Source organism: Elephas maximus, chromosome 21, assembly GCF_024166365.1.
Source record: "Elephas maximus indicus isolate mEleMax1 chromosome 21, mEleMax1 primary haplotype, whole genome shotgun sequence".
In the NCBI taxonomy this organism is placed as follows: domain Eukaryota; kingdom Metazoa; phylum Chordata; class Mammalia; order Proboscidea; family Elephantidae; genus Elephas; species Elephas maximus.
The window spans coordinates 80,188,826-80,208,554 of record NC_064839.1 but is presented as its reverse complement, the minus strand read 5'-3'; the positions used below and the strand labels follow the sequence as shown (position 1 = coordinate 80,208,554).

Genomic DNA, 19,729 nt, shown 5'->3' with positions numbered 1-19,729 from the left:
CAGAGAAAAAGAAACAAGGTGAATCATTAGTGGCTGAGCAGGTTAAAACAAGTCAGGGTGCCTTCTTTAAATATGACAGGAAATAAAGAGAACATTTTATACAATAAGAAATAAATTAAATTTCTGCTTCCAGCCAAGAAGAAAAGATACGAATGGAATTTACCCTCCTTCCTGAAATAACAACAACAAAAATAATAGGCAAAATATATAAAATGACACTTTTCGAAACACTGACATCAAGAAAGGAAGAACGGTGATCCCTGACAGATGGGCGAAAAGCAAGATGAGCCCCTGACTGCTCCGTACTTACTGCCCTGAGAGAGTCTTCAGGCTGTAGCACAGGAAGGGGGGACCCAGGCAGAGCCCAGCAGACTCCCTGTTACAGAGACAGAACTGAAAGACCTCCAGAACAGGTGGTAAGAATATGAGGGACAGAGCATGGGAGAAAAGAGAGCTGCATCCAGAAAGAGCCTGGAGGTCCTCAGAGGGTCCTTTTTTAGTAGTCAGCAGTGTACTTCTCAGCCACGTGTAGGAGGAAACTACTGGAGGCCAGAGAAAGGACTGTCTGCAAGGATTATAGAAGGGTTTCTCAATCTCAGCACTACTGACATTGTGCGCCAAATAGTTCTTTATTGGAGGGGAGGGGGCTCTCCTGTGTGTGGTAGGGTGTTAAGCATATTCCTAGCCTCTCCTCAGTACATGCAGTAGCACCCCGAGTCATGACAGCCAAAGCTGTGGCCAGACATTACCAATGTCCCTCCAGGGGCAAAAGCACCCCTTTTAAGAACCACTAAACTACAGACAACAGTATTCAGAGCTCACAAAAGGCCAGGAATAGGGTCTGTTCCCACCAGAACTTTATAATATTGAACTTGAAAATATAGCAGTAGTTACCACCCAAAACAAAGCACAGAGAAACAGAAGAAAGACAGAGAGAGAGGGAGAGAAAGGCATACACCAGTGGTCTGTGGAACTACTTCAAGAAGCCACTGCAGATGGATCTGGAGTCCCTGAAGGAGAAGACAGAAAGGAGTGAACAGAAAAGTTCTGAAGAAATACTAAGTGAAAAATTCCCAAATTTGATGACAACTCTAAACTCACAGATCCAAGTTGCTCAAAAACTCAAAACACAAGAACTACGAAGAATTATATCAAGGGATTTGATTATGATTAACGAAATATTCAAAATCAGTGACAAAGAGAAAAAGATAGATTGCATACAGAGTTTCTGACTGGAAACAATGCAAGTGAGAAGACAGAGAAATATCTCGAAGGTAATGAAAGAAAAACTGTCACCCTAGAATTCTAAATGGAAATAGCTTTCAGAAATAAAGTCTAGAGAATAAAGGCTAAAAATACTTTTACAGTCATAAAAAAACTGAAAATCTCATCACCAGCAGACTCTTATTATAAGAAATGTAAAGAAAGCCCTTCAGGCAGAAGGAAAATGACTGGTAGATAGAAATACAAGGCTACATAAAGGAATGAAAAGCACTGGAAATGTAACTACATAGTTAAATATATAACTTTTTTTCTTATTATATAAATATCTTTAGAAGATAGATGACCATTTAACAAAAATCATAGTAATGTATTTGGGAGTTTATAACGTATGTGTAATTAAAATGTATGGCAACAATAGCATAAGGGAAAGAAGGGGTAAAACAGAAGTATACCACTGTACGGTTTTTATACTCTACGTGAAGTGGTCCAATATCACCTCAAAATGCAGCTACTGTTGTGACTCACAGTGACACTATACCTAAAGCAACCACTTAGATAACAAAACAAAGAGTTATTGCTCATAAGCCAATGAAAGAGGTAATAAAATTTAAAAAATGGAATCATATACAATATAAATGATTGGTCTCTGTTTGGAGCCCTGGTGGCACAGTGGTTAAGAGCTTGGCTGCCGACCTAAAGGTCAGCAGTTCAAACCCACCAGCCTGCTCCTTGGAAACCCTATCGGGCACTTCTACTCCATCCTGCCGGGTCGCTATGAGTCAGAATCGACTTGATGGCAATAGGTTTGGTTTGGTCTCTATTTGCCTGGAGCAGCAGAGAAGGAAGGGGACCCAGGAATCAGAGAAGGAGCTAGACTGCAGGTCTGACTTCCTTCATGAACTACTGCCTCCTTTACCATGAAACCAGAAAAATGGGATGGTGTCCCACCACCATTACTGAGTGTGTTGATCAATGACGCAACAGGTGAATCCTGATCACAAGGGGCGGAAATGTGGAACAGAATTTAAAATTCTCACAGAATCCAGGCTTACTCAACCCACTGAGGCTAAAACCAAAAAACCAAACCCATTGCCATCAAGTCAATTCTGACTCATAGTGACCCTATAGCACAGAGCAGAACTGCCCCCATAGGATTTCCAAAGAGCGTCTGGTAGATTTGAATGGCTGACTTTTGATTAGCAGCCAAACGCTTAACCACTGTGCCACCAGGGTCCCAAAATGGCCCAAATATCCTACAAAAAGCAGAGATTTTCATATTGAATTAAAAAAAAAAAAAAACACTTAAAAACCAAAGACTCAAGGGAAAAATTAGTCCAAAGGACAAATGGACCACATGAACCAGTCTACATGACCTTGAGACCAGAACTAGATGGTGTCTGGCTACCACTATTGACTGCTCTGACTGGGATCAAAACACAGGGTCCGGGACAGAGAGAGAGAAAAAAAAAAAAAAACAAAACTGTAGAACAAAAAATCAAATTCACAAAAAAGACCAGACTTAACGGTCTGACAGAGACTGGAGGAACCCCCATGACTATGGCCCTAAGACACACGTCTGGACTGGAACTGAAGCCATTGCCAGAGACCACCTTTCAGCCACACCTTGGACAGACCCATAAAATAAACAATAACACCCAAGAGGAATGTGATCCTTAGAACAATCAATTATATGAGATTAAATGGGCAAAACTGGCCCAAAAGCAAAGATGAGAAGGCAGGAAAGGGTAGAAAATCAGAACGAAAGGAAACCTAAGATGGAAATGGGGCGAGAGCTGACACATTGTGGGGAATGAAACCAACGTCACGGAACACTATATGTACCAACTATCGAATGGGAAACTAATTTGCTTTGCAAACTTTCACCTAACGCACAATAAAAATTTTTTTTAAATGTTATTTTGGTATAAGCAATTATTTCTTACTATGCACTATTTTCAAATAAACAAAAATTAGAAAGGTGTGCTATAATGGCCCGATGATTCTTTATAGGGGGAAAAGGACTAAAAGAGTTGTAACTTAAAACAGACACTCTTAAGTATTTTCAGATATTATCAGTTAAGGCTGTATAATTCATCAAATGTTGACTTAAAATAAATCATCTGAGAAAAATGTGGACCATTTATACCTAGTAACTTTGTGTGAGGAATCATGCTTTTTGCTAATACTTCAGTTTCTTGATTCTTAAAAAAAAAAATTTTGATTTTGTTGTTTAAGAAGTTGCTTTCATTTTAGTGATCTGAATTAGTAATAAACAAATATACAAAACTGTCTTTCACATTTCCGTACATTGCATTAGGGGCCACTTGAAATTCTGAGCTATATAAGCAGATTTCTTTGTATCCTTAACTTCAGTTATTGTCACCTATAAATACAGGTGATTTTTGAAAACATGCATTTGTGCACATAAGATACCAAAAGTTGTACAAGTGAAATAATACACAACCAAAAAAAAACCAAACCCCTTGTTGTCTTGTCAATTCAGACTCATAGTGACCAAGATAAAAAAAGTTAAAAGTAAATGAATGGAAAATGATAAACCTAACCATAGCAATAATCACATTAAATATAAATGAGCTACAAAAATACCAGTTAAAAGGCAGAAACTGTCAGACCAGATGAAAAAGCAAGACCAGACCAGATGGGAGAACACTCTGCAGTAATTAAAAAGATAAGGTGGATCTATATGTTGGTACGGAAATGTGCATAAGGCATAGGGATCATTAATTTTTTTACTTATTCATTTATTATATGTGTATAGAGTGCCTACCACTCCTCAGGCATGGTCAGAGGCACTGAGAATGGACAGATGAAGACGACAAGGTACCTGCCCTCTTAAAACTGGAAAGGAGACAATGTTAAATAGATTTAACTTTGTTAAATAATTTGTCACACAAACAAATTTCCAATTAAACTGTAATAAATGCTGCAAAAATTATAAATTGCTGAGAGAATAAAAGATGAGTTCTAATTGAGACTGAGGGCCAAAGGAAAATCTCTGGGGGAAAAAAAAAAAGAACACTTAAGCTGAGACCCATAGGATAAATAGGATTTAGCATAGTTATAGGTATGGGCAACGGGGTTGCCCATAGAGCAGACCAGGCTAACTGAATAACACGTTCAAGTAAACACCATAAGGCAGGGAAAAGCTTGACAATTGCAATGGGGCTGGGACACAGTGAGTGAGGAGAGAGGGGTGTGTGTAGGCCAAAGGGAATGTGAGGGCTAGAGGTGGGGCTTCATAGGACATGGTAAGCAGTTTCATCCATATTCCACCAGTACTGGGTGATCATTAGAGTTTTAAGCAGGGAGGTGACGTTATCAGATTTACAGTTTGGAAAGATCCCGATGATTAAGTGTTAAGACCAGAAAAATGGGGGTTCAGAGTGGAAGCAGGAAAAGTTGTTGGCATGTTTTTGTAGCAGTTCGGAAGAGAGAGGATGCTAACTTGGACTAGGAAGCCAGAAATGTCAGTGGAGGTTTAGAGAAGAGGAAGTATTTGAGAGATCTGTAGAGGCAGAATCAGTAGGGCTTGTAACAGGCTGAAAATGAGTGAGGAGAGGAAGGATGCCAGGATGCCATCCAGGTTTATGGTTTGAGCAACTGAGTGACTATAGGGACATCAGCTGAGACGGGCAAAACGGGAAACTATTCCCTAAACACTGCTTAATATACACTCCCAATTCTTTCTTCTCTTTCATTTAAAATATGTATTAAGCAAGTGATACTTATTCTTTGTGGAAATTAGAAAATACAGATAAGTCAAAAAAATTATTTCCTTTTTAATATTTTGGTGTTCTCCATTTCAGAATTCTTCTATGCATATGTGTGTATATGAATACAAATATGTGTGTATATGTATATATATTCAATGTGACTGTTTACTTAATATATTGTGAATACTTCCATGTGAGTAAATATTTGTTTGTCTTTAAAATAATAAATAAGAAGCATATTGTTTTAAAACTCAAAGCTATTCTTCACATTTTATCATAGATGGTAAATATGTAAACTTAGATAATGAAACAATACAAACAACATATTAAAATAGATATTGAATAAATGTGAGTATTAGAAAATTTTTAATTGGAAAATATATAGAACAGTGCCTTAGGCTATAAGAAAAGTGACTTAAATTCATCAAATCATTAAAACAATTCACTAGCATGGCTCAAAATGAAAAGTAATTCTGTTTTTCCTGATAAAAATTATGGAAAAGAATATTTCATAGAGAATAGTCATATATATTAATACAATTATGTAGCCTATGGTTGCAAAGGCATAAATAACCGCAGGGAGAAGGTCATAATCTCCATACTAAGAATAGATGGGAAAAAGCACTCAAGAATCCGATACAGCTGAGCCAGATGAAGCTTTCCTAGATTGCAGACCTTAAGGGTAAAGTGTAAATAATATCTCTCAATTTGTCTGCCTGCCTGGATCAACCAACATCCATCACATCTATTTATGCGTTTTTATAATGGTTTAAACCAGCACTCTGAATACAGAGGCCACCACTTTATTCGCCAGAGATTCAGCACGTGCCTGGCACTTAACGATTCTGCCAGTAATAGTATATCTAGTTTAGAGGGAAAAGTGAAGAAATGATTACATATCACATAGGTGATACCGTGGTACAAAGTACATACCATCTTATCCCTCCACCAAATGGCCTCGAACACACACTAGGTAAAAAACAGCTTTGATATCACACCACATGCATTGTTCTGATTGAGGTAAGTCACTGTGATGTCAGCTTCTACTGAATGTGCCCACCTCCATGGACATGCCAGCCACAATCAAACATGCAATCAAAATAATAACCTCCATTTATCCAGGACTTTTTCATGTTAGGTATTCCACACTTCATTCCTATTCCTAACAACAACACTGCAAGTTTGTGTTATTTGCCAGTTTTGCAGATGAGGAATATGAAAAATTATGAAAAATTTTCAAGTCATATGATTAATGAATGAGTTACACTGGAATTCACACTCCCATATGGTGCTTTTCCATTCGTTTCTTCAAAAAGTTGCCAAACTCAGAGACCTATGCAGCATCCGCTTCAAATTTAAGCCTTCAGCATAATGACAGAAAAATAAACAGCCTTCCAGATAGCTTAAAAACAACTAAAGCTTTCTGCATTATAAAAGAGGCTTAAAGATGGGAAACTGCAGAGCTGGTGACAGTTGGCAATGCTGTGTGCAACTAGGGGAGCTTCTTAAATGAAGATCCAGTATTAGCCCCCTAAGTGCTGGGCATACTCCTCCCTTTAGAGTAGACATAAAAGCTCCTTGATGAATTATTAATTTCAAATGTGATTATTTATTGAGTGCTTAAAATATGCCAGGTGCTTTACTTATATGACCCCACTTAATCCTCACAGCAAACTTGCTAAGAAGGAATTATAAGCCCCCTTTTCACACAGGAGAAGGAAGGCTCAGAGAGCTTAATTGACGTGTCCGTGGTCACACAGTCAGGAAGCAGCAGAGCCAAATCTGAACACATTACAGTTTTATTCAAAAATCTGTGCTCTTAACCACTAGACTATATTCTAAACCTTATAACAAAAAGCGAATATTAGGGGGAGGCAGAGAAAGACAAAAAAAGAGCAAGAGACAGAGAGAGAAATGAGGGTTTAACAAACTGTGTGAGGATATCACCAGATCCAGTATTAACCAAGTCAATGAAGGTTGTCATATTGAAAATACCATGATAACTAAATGGGCAGAAATCACAGTACTGGAGAGACAGAAGTAAAAACCAAGTGAAATCAAACTGAGGAGCAAGAAAGCTATAAACTTCAATACCAATTTAAGACAAAATACACTGGATACATTCTCAAGCTTCTTGTTCATGGAAAATCCACTAGGGAAGAAAAACCTCATTATGATATCATGTGCTTGTGTCTCAGAGGAAGCTGGGGAGTACAGTTCTCTTCGTTTGTCTCCTGTTCCATGTGGTGTAGTCAACAAAGGGTCGAGACTCTTCCTGCATCGTGGTCGTACTACCTTTGTAGTTGTTGTCCTCTGTTTCATTGATAAATGTCTCCCCCATGTTAGGTCCTGGGGTTCAGGTGAAGTGGATCCCAATCCCGGGTTCTAGGAACTTCCTACAAAGAATCGCACTACTTTAGGCTGGGTTCTGTAGAGAAGCAAAGCCAGTGAAGCAGGTACGCGTGTATATACACATATAGGGAGAGAGAGAGATGTATCTCAAGGAAATGGCTCACGCTGTTGTAGAGGCTGGAAAGTGTCAAGTCTGTAGGTCAGGTGTCAGGCTAGAGACGTCTCCTGACTCACACAGCTGCAGAGGCTGAGGAACCCAAGATTGGCAGGTCAGACTGCAGGATGCTGGCTCGAGTCCCAAGAACTGGAGGTCAAATGGTGACAAGCCGGGTGCAGGATGCAGACAAGCAAGCAAGATTTGCCAGAACGTTCATATATATATTGGATGCAGGCCACACCCCTGAGGCAACAACTTTTACAACTGATTGGCTGATCACATCAGATCACATCATGGAGGTGATACATTATATCACAAAATGGAGGATAACTACATCTTTACATAACTGCCAAATTACATCCTTACAAAACTGCCAAACCACTGAGACTCATGGCCCAGTCAAAATACCACAGGATCTTAACCATCATACTCACTGACTGGTTCAAGGATGGATGTGTGACCTAATTCAGCCCAATAAGGTCAGCCCCAAGACATTTGATAAAAGTATTGGAAATGAGCCTTCTCTTCCCACTGGAGTTGCTGAACTGAGAAGATGTAAACTTGGAGCTTATATACATTTTTGACACATTGTGGAAAAATCCTGCCTGTGGCTGAAGTCTACAAAGAAGAAAGCAAACCTGAGAGAGAGAGAAATATAATTCTGAGCCATAAAGTTCCCACTCTGGATTTTTCAACTAAAAAACCTATACTAACACAACTGAGGAGAAACTATAGCACAGGTTTTTGATCAGACAGACCTACGTCTAAAGTCTAGCTCCACTACTTACAATTTATGTGACTTACGACCTTGAACGTATTACTTCAACTCTCAGAGGCTTGGGTTCCTATATTTAATTCTCTAAAGGCACATGAAAATACCTTTCTTATGACGACATCATGAAGAAAAAATGAGATAAAAGCTTTTCAAAGCATTTATCACATTAATTGGCACGTATCATAATAGGTACTTGATAAAGACTAGCTCTTATGAGTAAATCAAGAACACTGTCCAGTGTCCAAGAACAATGGCCACTAGGCTTGTCGTTGTTGTTAGGTGCCGTCCAGTCATTTCTGACTCATAGCGACCCTATGTACAACAGAATGAACGAAACTCTGCCCAGTCCTGTGCCATCCTCACAACTGTGGCTATATTTGAGCCCATTGTTGCAGTCGCTGTGTCAACCCATTTTGTTAAGGATCTTCCTCTTTTTCACTGACCCGCTACTTTACCAAGCATGATGTCGTTCTCCAGGGACTGACCCCTCCTGGTAACGTGTCCAAAGTACTCGAGACGATGTCTTGCCATTTTTGCTTCCAGGTAGCATTCTTGCTGTACTTCTTCCAAGACAGACCTGTTCATTCTTCTGGCAGTCCATGGTATAGTCAATATTCTTCACCACTAGGCTTAAGCCTAAGTAATTTTAGGAAGTGGTTTGGGGAAAATGTAAAAGATCTCAGTGCTATAGGGTGGAAGGCAAGGGACGCACATCTGTAGTAAAATGGGTATTTTTCTAAAATATTTGAATGGAACTTGAGTTTTGAATTTTTGTATGTTTATTCAGAAATACTGTCAACAAATTTTAAAAAATAGTAAAACAACAGTTCCCACATCAATAATTTCAAAATGATTTAATCTATAATGCTATCCAAGTACTTAAGGCTCCTCGGGAGAAAGCAGTAAGCAAACAGGGGCAGGGCTATGAAGAGAAGCAGTAAAACTGATAAAAAGTCTGAAGACTGGAAGAACTACTTTAGGGCTATTTAGTAACAACTAGGTGGAGACCTGATAACTACCCACAAGTATTTGGAGAATAAAGGATAACTGCAGTTATTCACGCCTCTGTAACCCACAGGCAAAATTACTATAATAAACATATACTCTGTCTACTGCCCATCAGATAGTTTTTATCTCAGTCTGAAAAGCACCAAGGTAGCCAAATGGAACCTTCTTCACAGACCCCTGGAGAGAGGGAAATTCTATTTCAGTGCTGCAGACGAGGGTCTCCTTCCACACGGCACCCGTATGATATGAGAAGAGAGACAGGGACAGTTTCCCAAACCCCACTTCTCCCCAAAGGGCTACAAGTCAATTTCGGAGTTGCTTCAGGGTTTCAAAAGGCCTTTGGATTCAGCCTGAAGTGCCTATTTGCCCAAAGAACTGTGGAAACCCTCCAAGCTTGCCGTGGACACTGTGGGGGCTGGGTGTGGCCTGGACTCAGCCTTTATGGGTTGGGAAAAGGGACCAACATTTTCACAGCAAGTCTGTCAAGTAGTTTGAGCACTTACTCTAAAGGATTCAATTCCCTTTATTATTTTCCTTCTTTGGTTTTTATTGCTTGTTTTTCAACAAATTTTAATGCAACATTATCAGGAAATACAAACACGCTTGACTAGGTATAGGCTCACACAGAAGTACAATGTTTTGACATCTCGCATTTAGTCACACACCTTAAGGTGCACATGTATAATACACTCAAATATTATGACTTTGTATAAAGGCTGCCAAATAGTCAAGCGAAAACGGAAAAATGTATCCAATTACTAAGTTGTTTTGAATTTCCCGGATGTTTTATATCATAAATACAAATAGGTGCACTGTTGTGTTGTTAGGTGCCATCAAGTCAGTTTCGACTCATAGCAACCCTACGTACCACAGAAAGAAACACTGCCCAGTCCTGCACCATCCCATAGGTGCATAATTTATAATTTTTAAAACGTTTTTACGGATCAGGTAGATGTGGCCTGACCCAGGCCTCCTTTGTCAGGGTGGTCCTGCTGAGAGGGTTGAGTAGGGGGCTACCATCCAGCCCTTGCTCTGCTGCCCAGCCCAGCACTCCGATGATGGCGCTCTGTCACCCAAAGAAGACCTCTTGTAATAGTTTGCACAAAGGTGCTGGAATAAGTGGCTCAATTAAAAAAAAAAAAAAAAATCATGCTGTTACTAAGCGTAGTTATACACCCAGGCAGAAGATTAAAATGGACCTAGGCAACCGATAAAAACGTTGCCTTCTCAGATGTCTACTGAAGTAGGATTCTTTCAACGCTCTTCCTGACCACAAAAGGGCAGTGCAGGCAAGAGTGTTCCAACAAGCACAAAGAGAACTTCAGTCTCCTTGGTTTCACGTTGACTGCCTGCCAAGTAGAGAAGCTGGATTTTTGCCACCGTATTTCATACCTTGATGATGTATTCTAGACAATTGTTAAAAACCACACTTTCACGGTACGCTAGTAAATTGTGGCTACTCAATAAATATTAAACCGCAACAACAATTTGAAGTAAGTCAGTTCGGTCTATGTTTCTTCAAAGAAAGGCATTACTAAAACGCAATAGTCACTGTTGAGAAAATATGGTCTAATTTTGGCCATTGTGGCTTTGTTTTAAAATAACTGAATTTGTTATTCAGATCGTTACAAAATAGTTATATTGTCAGTAAATAATGATAGTTGTAATCCATATACCAGGAGGATTTTTAATTTAATTTGGATGGAGCACTAAAGAAAAGACTCTGATTGATGAAAACACCTTTCTCAGGAGAGTGCTATTATACTTTTCCATCACCTTCCCAACTGGTCACTGGCATTTCTGTTCTGCTCCAGGGGCAGCAAGCCTGCAGCCAGGAGGTGTATTATTTTAACACACATTTAATTTTTTGTCCCTCAACTTCTAAATACAGCAGGGTCCAATTAGCACTGATTACAATAACGATTTTGCATAATGGATGCCCGTCACCTAGGAACTAGACTGAGACCACCAACCTAATTTTATGTGGGTCACAAAGTAATAATGGTTCCCAAAACCAAACCCACTGCCATCAAGTTGTTTCTGACTCATTGCAACCCCCTACCGTTTCCAAGGCTGTAAATCTTCACGGAAGCAGACTGCCACCTCTTTCTCCCACAGAGCGGCTGGAGGGTTTGAACTGCCAGCCTTTGGGTTAGCAGCCGAGTACTTTAACCACTGTGCCACCAGGGCTCCTCAGTAATGACTACTAGTTATAATGAGTCTAGATTAGATTCCTTTTCCCTGCCCCACGCTCCCCCCTGGCAATCACCATTACCTTCTCTGTGTACATATATGGAATGGCAATACCACTTTGAGAAGAAGAAATTGGAATATAAAGATTTCCATGATTATTTTTGGAAAATAAACACATTTCATTGGGTTATATCTTCAGTCTATGGTAGTAAACATGTAATGTGGCATATATTTTAATTGCTGTGATGTAAATGAGACCTTGGGGTCATGTTACAGAATGTTAACTGAAAGATCCAGCTAGGACTTTAGCATGCCTGCAGGCCTTTTAAATTGTTATGGGAAATTGCAGCATTCAATTGAGTAGTTTCAACACTTAGCTCCCCTAAGGCTTATTATAGTTTGGCAACAAGATGCCAGTTCAACCTAGGTACAGAATGATGTTTTCCTCTCTGCTTTATCTGCTCAACCTTTCTAGTACCTACGACTAGAAAACCACGGAGCACCAGGCTGACGAAGAGCTACATGCAAATTACCATTCCTTTATTGGCAGAAGTCCTGAGGTACTACAGGGCTTCACACAGACGAGGTCGGAAAACCATAAATACCAAAATGTTGGTCCAATAATAATAAATAGAAAATGTCCATATTATTACAATTTAATTTCCCATTAAAATCATTTGTCATAATTCTCGATAAGGCATGCATCCAGATAATTCAACAAAGGTTCAGGCAGTAAATACCTAGAAGATTCTTACATTATTAACATCTTATAAAATACATTGCAGCGTATAAACATTTTCACATATGCTCATACAGTAAGTTGGCTGCACAAAACTGTCTTCCTAAGTATGAGCCATTAAAAACAGGAAGTGTGTTCGGAATGTAAGTACAGCTCACTGTCGCATTGGGGTTGCACTGGAGGCCCTCCTTCTCTTCGGCTGCACAGAATAGGGTTTCATGTAACTCCCGGGTGCTAAAAGGACTAAGACTAGCCAGATTCCCCGCTGCTTGACCACAGCCTGGCACTGCCAGCCCCGCGTTTCATAGCACATATGGGCAGACAGTGCAGAATCCTTCCTGAAGTGGGCAGGAGATGCACCTAAAGTTGTTGAAGGTGATTTTGCCTCAGCTATCTCCCAGATGGCTTGGGTCACACAACCTTTGGTCACATCTGCCTAACCCGGGAAATTAACGACATGATTTTAAGAGTATCTTTCCTCCCTACTTTTACTAAACAGCATCAGAACATCCAGAAGAGCTGCCGCTGCTTTCCAAGCCTGCAACAAAAGGCATGAAGCAGGTTCCCAGGAAGTAAGCTCTACACATCAAGCGGGGCTGGGTATTTCTACGAGGCCACATACACAGGACTGTTGGTGTGAACACTTAATGCTCCCACGAGAGTTATCCTTCCAATCTAAGGCCACGGCAGAAAGGCGGAAAAAGGCAGCTCTGCGGCAGGAAAGGAGTGGAACAGACAAAGTGCTGGGACGCAAATCTGAAGTACCTCGTCAAAATACGGCAGTAAAGGCGATGAATTACAGGTGAAATGCCAGTAAACTGGATAGAATAAAAACACAGATTCTGAACAAAAAAACTCTTCCCTAATCCCTGTGGATCGCTCATTGAAAGAAAGTTTTTTTTGTCTGGTCACACCTAACTTTCCATTTCAACAAATTCTCCACAAAAGCGCTCGTGGCATAACTTTGAAAGCTTTGAACATTTTGGTGGTATATTGAAAGGAATAAAAGACTCAAAACAATATTATAAAGTCACCCGCAATAATAATGCAATTATTCCTATAGTAAATCAATGCCTTACAGTGTCAACGAAAGCAATCTGGTTTAATCAGTCTTCTCTTGTTGGCCCTTTAGGACTTGTGACTTGTTAACAATCCCTTGCTCTTGGAGTAGAGCTGTTTATTGGCCCAACCACATCCTCGTCTACACGCTCTGGGAAGAATGCTCAGATGTTTCAGTAAATACGCAATAATTCCTGGAGCTGACCCAACAGTGCGATACTCAGCGACAGCCAGGTATACCATGAGCACAAGCAGCTCAGCTCAGCTTTCAGGATGCAAGACTTCACCATCAACCTGTGTCCCCTGGGTGCAGCAAAAACACCCTTGACAGACTGGCCTCAAGCTGGCTGTACCCCTGTGCAGCACGTGAGTAAGCCACACAGGGGATGAAAACTACAGCAACAGCAGGATAATAGTAATTCCAGACGGCCCCACGCCTTCTCTGGTCATTCCCATTCCAGACTGAATGCTGTTTTTGTTATGGTGTTGAGAGGAGTACTGATTATAATAGAAGCTTTACTGTGCCACCATTTTCTATTCAACTAACTCACACCCTTCTCCACCTCAGGATTAACAACGCCCTATCAGAAAATCTACTCTGATATTTTCTTGCTGTGTCTTGTACATAAAACCAAAACCAAACCCATTGCCGTCGAGTCGATTTCGACTTGTAGGGACCCTATAGGACACAGTAGAACTGCCCCCTAAGTTTTCTAAGGACAGACTGGTGGATTCGAACTGCCAACATTTCTGATTAGCAGCCGTAGCTCCCTACAGCTCTTAACCACTGCGCCACCAGGACTCTATATCTTGTACATAGAGTTCATGTAAATCAAGAAATATCACTGACACTGACAGCTCTGACAGGGATCACAATAACGGGTCCCAGACAGAGCTCAGGAAAAAATGTAGAACAAAATTCCAAATCACAAAAAAAGACTGGACTTACTGCTCTGATAGAGACTGGAGAAACTCCAAGAGTATGGTCCCTGGACACCCTTTTAGCTCAGTAATGAAGTAGCTCCTGAGGTTCACCCTTCAGCCAAAGATTAGACAGGTCCATAAAACAAAATGAGATTAAATGGGCACACCAGCCCAGGGGCAAAGACTAGAAGGCAGGAAAAGACAGGAAAGCTGGTAATGGGGAACCCACGGTCAAGAAGGGGAGAATGTTGGCATGTCTTGGGGTTGCTAACCAATGTCATAAAACAATGGTTACTAATTGTTTAATGAGAAGCTAGTTCTGTAAACCCTCATCTAAAGTACAATTTTAAAAAAAAGAAACATCATTGATTATTAAAGACCTACTATGTCTTGTACAGGAGCCCTGGTGGCGCAGTGGTTAAGTGTTTGGCTGTTAACCAAAAGGTCAGCAGTTCAAATCCACCAGCCAGCCGCTCCTTGGAAACCCTATGGGGCAGTTCTACTCTATGAGTAGAACCACTATGAGCCGCAACTGACTCAGTGGCACCCAACGACATGTCTCGTACAGTAGGTCTTTAATAATCAATGATATTTCCTGATTTACATGAACTCTGATGTCCCAAACCCACATGAGACATTAGAAGTCTGTGGAATGAATACATATATATACCAAACCCATTGCCATAGAGTCAATTCTAATTCATAGCGACCCAAGAGGATAGAGTAGAACTGCCCCATAGGGTTTCCAAGGAGTGGCTGGTGGATTTGAACTGCTAACCTTTTGGTTAGAAACCAATCTTTTAACTACTGTGCCACCAGGGCTATATATGATCTTGAAAGAGAAAACATAATATTGTCTGCAAGACATCTCTCACCTGCCATTACTAAGTTTAGCTCATTTGCTTTTGCTTGTGTGTATGTGTTTGTTTTTTTTTTACTTGCCAATCCTCTACAGGGTTTTCATACTTCATTTATGAAAACAAAATAAATGGTGATGTGATGATATAGCAAGGAATCTATTATAACAAAATCACGCTATAATATTTATATGTCTTCATGACCTTTATTATGGCAAAATAGATGCAAAAAAAAGGTTGAACAGAATATTCTAATTATACTTATGCAATATAAAAACAAAATAGAAACCTTCTAATTAAAGAGCAAACCATTAAAAATTACCATTTACAGTTAACACGAGGGTTCTCCAGCTCTGGAGTGCCTAAGGAGTTGATGAATAGAGACTAGAGACTAAAGAAAGTTTAATGTCTATAGCTAAAATTCATTGAGCATCCATCCGCTAACGTTCATTTTTATATGCATCACCTCATTTAATTTCTACAACAACCCTATGAAGTACATTCTTTTAGTAACCTTTTACAGGTAAGAAAACCTAGATTCAGAGACATGAAGTAACTTGTCCAAGGTTACACTTTTGCTAAATGGCACAGCTGGGGCCAAAACCAGATTCATATGAACTCAAAATCAGTGCATTTAGCCAAGACACTATGTTTACTATTAGGGCAGAAACATGCAGTCACATTATGTAAACTAAAATGGTGGGTGGTATCAGTTCTCGTGTCGACTGCGGAAGCTTTCAGGGCAAAGACGACCACCTGCGGGAGTAACAGAAACTTTACTTCTATGTCATAACACTGCTCAGCGGGGCTTTGGTAAATCCTGACATCTGAGAGTGGCCATTGGAGCCATTAGGCAGTCGTGTGTCCCAGAATAGTAACCAATGTGTGAAATCCAGAGTTGAAAAGGTCTACGCTCAAACATTGGGGCTAATGCAAATAATTTCAGTGATTAACTTTCACACTAAGTAGTGATGAAAAGTACATGTACTAATTCCGAATAGGTATGTTTAAATGAAAAACAAATTCTATCCGTGGCTTATAGCACAGTTTATGAGAGAAACAGGCTTCATGAGTGAAATCAAGATAGGTTCCCATCACTGAGAAGGCTGCAATTCACATAACTAATCACCCATAAAACCTATTACAAACAAACACTAAGAAAAACTCAAAAAGCATATAAGAGTGATGAAATTTCCGCCTCAATGACTGATAAAGTGAGATATATCAAAAATCAACTGAGCTGGAAAGATGACACACTGTGAAGAGGTGCTTAGGATGATGTGTGGTCAGGGTGCTCCATTAGTCAAAATGATGACTCTCGATGCATGGGTGTTTCAGGTCCTCATACCTGGAAATTCAGTTCTTAATGACAGAAGTCTGTCTTCTGACGTGGAAATTAGAAAAGATGCCTCCAAAGCCAGCACTCTAAAGGAAAAATGACTTGCTGGATAAGCAGTTCTCAAGATGAATGAACCTTAAGAAAACCATGGCCATCCTTCCATTTTAGAATTAGATAAAATACAAATTAACCACATGTTCTTTAAATATTGTTTTCAGAACCAGTTCCTTGTCTTATGGGCCAACCATAATTAATGATATTTCTATTTATGTTTTTAAGAAAAAGACAACCAGTTTTGTGAAAGGGGAAATATTGCTGATATAAAGGGGAAAACTGGGTGTTGCAGATGAACGAGGAATCCTATGCTATGTATCTTACTTTTAAAACAGTTACCTTGACTCCCAGCAAGGTAGAGTTGCCTCCTGTATAGTGGTGGATACTCCAGAAAAGTTTGCTCATGACTGAAAGAATGGGCCCACAAAGGATGACCACTGGGAGAATCAGTTGTCACGTGTCACAGAGGCGTCTTTAACATGGCTCTCACCTTCCGTAGGTATCAACATAAAACTAAAATGCTAACTCTCTTTTATAAAGGGAAAGAGCATTCAATCACAGACAGGCACACACGCACACACACAGACACACATATGCAGACACACACACACATATATACACACACGGACACACACACACACACTTATACACAGGGCTGTAAAAATGGAAAAACCCAAAAGCAAACCAAAACCGTGGCTGTCCCAAGAGCAGTGGGAATCATCTGCAGAAGAATTCATTCTAGAGATAATTCCTCTTTTTAAAAATGGATTTTCCCCTTTGCTAAGTTTGTGACAAAATGAAAATATTTTCCAATAAAAAATAATCTGGAGAGTTTAACATTAATTGGCTAGTGGGGTTGATAAAACAACTTAGTGGCCTTTCAATAAAATGTGTCACTCAAGCAAGCCCTCCCAGGCCAGCCTTCTTTTTTGCAGACGGAAGCCATTAACGTGCAGGGAAGAGGCACAGTGATCACCAGCTTGACCGGACGGACGCAGAGCTGTACCAGCGGCCGTTCGTCTTCCCAGGATAGCTCCAGCGGTTCCCCGTCTTCACAGCTGTATGCTGCACTTACTCCTGGTGCCACACCGCAGCCAGCTTGTCACTGAACAGGCGGATGGCCTCTCATGGCTGTGAATACTCAACTTGGTCTTCCCGGTGGATTCATTCTGTCGCTTCAAAAGATGCAGCATTTTTTAGAAAACCTGTGTCATCTGCAGAAAGCCAGGGTGTGTCCTGCTGCAGGTAGTGTCACCAGAGGCTCCTGTCCTCTGACGCTTTCAGGAGCGGGGATTTTCAAGATGCTCTTAAATGATTATTCATGAGTTAAAAATAATTAAAGAAAAAGTCTGAAATCGACAGTAGTATTTTCTATTTTCTTGCTAACCTCAGTTGGCTCTGCCTCTCCTCTAAATCTCTTCAGTGCTACCTGTCAAAACCGTACCTTGTGCCGAGTGTAGAAAACGAAAGCTAGTAATATAGGGAGAACTGCTATTATTTTTACGAATATTATTTTTTAAATGCAAGCATTTTCATAGGGCAGGCCCAGGTAAACTCAAAGTTTGGCTGCAATTTTAAGTCAAAGAAGAAAGAAACCTTTGGGGAATGTGGAAGGGTGGTGGAAGGGTGTAAGCCTTAGCTGGCATGCAGTAAACTCTTCCAATTAAAAAGGGCCCAGCAAAGTGAGAATTTCTCTGAGAGCCCAAGGAAATACAGGACACAAGGAAAGAAAACATGCTCATGGCTTATTCAACGTGCTTGTTACTGAGGTTTAAAATGTACAAGATGCAGTCCTCTTCAGTTTTCTTTCAAATGTATATTTGATTTGTCTTCATAGAGGACAGATTTTTAATGGAAAAGCAACATAAAACTAATGAATAAAAGCAATACTGTTTTTCTGTAAAACATAGCCAGGCTGGAAACGTCAGGTTAAAAGAGATCAAAGGTCATTTCAATACAAACTGAAGCCAATTATTTTGGAATCCATCACTAAATTGAATTGTTTATGAAATGGAAAGTCTGTCAAGATTTTTTTTTTTTTTTTTGTAAACTCAGCATTTTGTTGAAATCTAGGGAGAGCTTGTGGAACCCAGAGACGCCTGAGCCTTCTAACTGTCATGCTTGCAGAACGGAAGCTCTAGAAATCACTGAGTCAAGCTGTCAAAGTCACGAAATTCTCTAGCTGAGAAAGTGAAACACAGGTTTCTTTTTAGAATGTAGACACACGGCACCTTACTTAAAAACCAGAAGACTGATATCACTTACCTATGGACACGGTGGCAAATGTAAACCGGGAAAAAAGATCGACGCAGCTTCCCTGGGGTTGATCCTCACCTCCCACCCTAAAGCCAAAGGTGAGAATACGCCATGACCAAGTACCAACCTCACTGTCAGTATCGGAATTCTCAAGGGGCTTCCTTCCACTGTCAGATCTGGAGTCTGGTGATTAGGGCCCAGAATCTCAATGCCCTTATTTGTTACGACGTGGGGCATCAGATCTCACAATTCAAAACATGGTCCTAGAAGTCGGGTGCCACTTTTAGTAGCAATTTCTCCCTCCCTGCCTCCCTCCATTCCTTTACCCTTCATGCAGAAAGTAAAGAACCTATTTTAGTAAACAATGGCTGACGTAACAGGTCTTCCACTCTATCCTTACGAAACGGTAAATACTCACTTGGTTTCAGTGCGGTGGAAGGCACGTCCTAAGGGCAGACAGAGCCTGATTTTTACAGCCTTCCCTGCCCTATCCCCACTTCCCTTGCATCCTCAGCCATCAGTCATTTTTCAACCATGAGACCATAGCAGATAATTTAATTTACTTGCCTCGTCTCTAAAATGGGGGATAATAATCCCATGCCCTCCTGGAGTAAAGGGTTGATCTACATCATTCTGAGGTACCTGCTAACTCAAAGACCTATAATTTAGAGATTTCTCAAAGACAGAGAGCATGCCTTCCTAATTTCTGTGACCTTGATACAGAGTAAAATGTCAACCTTCTTGAGTAACTAGAGCAAAGATAAGCAGCACTGTGCGTCACCTTTTGATTTCTCTTTTTCCTAATTTCATTGCTTCCTTATTTTGTACAATCACAGGAAATTCATTCCAAATCTATATTCTTCAATTTTCCTTTCCCCTATGGATTCAATGAAATTGTAAAAGGTAAAGATTTACTTTTGTATTTCAAAAAGTGGCCAATAAAGAAGGCTCTTTGAATTATAAACATAATTTTACAAAGAAAGGTTTGAATGCCCTTGCTCAAACCTTTTTTGTTTCAGTAAAGTGGATGCTGATAACCAGGAGAAACTAGTGCAACT

The 19,729-nt window shown here is 40.1% G+C and overlaps 1 protein-coding gene across 3 annotated transcripts in view; it reads right to left on the bottom strand.

Moving 5' to 3' along the window:
• TENM3 (teneurin transmembrane protein 3) overlaps positions 1-19,729 on the bottom strand; it is a 793,331-nt gene that overhangs the window by 614,440 nt on the left and 159,162 nt on the right. The gene's annotated exons all lie outside the window — the stretch shown is intronic.